Source organism: Arachis ipaensis, chromosome B09, assembly GCF_000816755.2.
Source record: "Arachis ipaensis cultivar K30076 chromosome B09, Araip1.1, whole genome shotgun sequence".
NCBI lineage: Eukaryota > Viridiplantae > Streptophyta > Magnoliopsida > Fabales > Fabaceae > Arachis > Arachis ipaensis.
The window spans coordinates 22,801,273-22,802,766 of NC_029793.2; positions in this window are offsets into that span (position 1 = coordinate 22,801,273).

The following is a 1,494-nucleotide window of genomic DNA, read 5'->3' on the forward strand; positions in this document are numbered from 1 at the left end:
TCTATAATATAAATTATTAATTGTATTAGAAAAATTAAATTCAATTAAAAAGAATACTAAAAAATTATGATTAATTTAGGGCAATTTACCTAAATAAATAAATTGGATGAAAGCTTTACTCAAATATACAAAACAAAAATTCCTTACGTACATGTGCATTTTCACACTTCTATGTAAACCGTGGAAAGCTACCACGGTTTCTGATTTTAACATAAATCGTGGCAAGCTCCAACGGTTTACGAAGAGAGAAAGCTAAGCATCAACCGTGACAAGCTCCCACGGTTTATGAAGGAGGAATTTTTATTATAAACCATTTATTTTTAGATGTTTGATTGCATCAATGTGGTATCATTTAAACTGCGCATGATAATTGTGACAGAATACATGTATATAATAGAAGCTCAAACCGCTTAAACTATCAAATACATATGTAACACCCTACCACACAAAGCTTTACGCTTAAGTCGTAAAACAGAGGTGATGTGGTATTACGACCTCTAAAATAAAATAAGTACATATAATAGCAGAAGAGTTATAATATACTAGGAGCCTTGAAGGATAGGGGAAATAAAAATCGCGAGATAAAAGCGCAACGCTCAAGGAATGAGTTAACTTGCATGCTAAGAAAACCGTAACTGTCAAACATAAGATAACAAAAGTAGGAATAGAGTGCCAAAGATACAAAATAACAAGCTCCTAACTCAGCCTGCGAAGTCAAGACTGGCCGGAGAATATTTACACATGTATACATACATATCCAAAACCCAAAAGTACATACACACAATCCTGCCTCTCCATAGAACCTCTAAGAGGATAAAAAAGGACAAGTTATGTGGAGAGAAAGCTAAGTACAAATATATACATCACTGTACAACAAAACTATACAACAACACTATCCAGTAACCCCTCCGCTTTAAGAGTCCAGACGCCTAACGAGATGGCTCCCGACCTGCATCTGAAAAACAACAACATAGTATGGAATGAGAACCGGAGGTTCTCAATATGGTAAAGGTGCCACACACATAATATATAAGGTCCTGGGAATGCCAGAGGCAATCCTAGAACGCCGACACTCAGATTGTAAAGCTTAAAGTATTAAACAGAAGCCATAAAAGGTGGTTTCCTAAAAATATTTAATCCTAACTTAACTTAACCTTAAATCTAAGTCCTATACTGCCATTCCTCCATACCTCCAATTCCATCATGCATTTTCACAGACAAATAAACAGATAAAGGCAAACACAAGAAAGTTACAACTACTGCAGGTAACAAATACACATTTAACATGGTAAATACAGATAGGCACACCCAATTAGAGCACAAGCAAGTAATTCAAGTAATATGCATATGATGCATGCCTGTCCTATGGCTGATGAGGCTCATCTGTCGGTTATCCAGCCAACCCGACAAGTCTGAATTGTCCTTAGACGGTCCCCCGACGTGCATCCCCAAGAGTCTATGCATAGATTTTTCTCAAATAATCAATATTGCTCA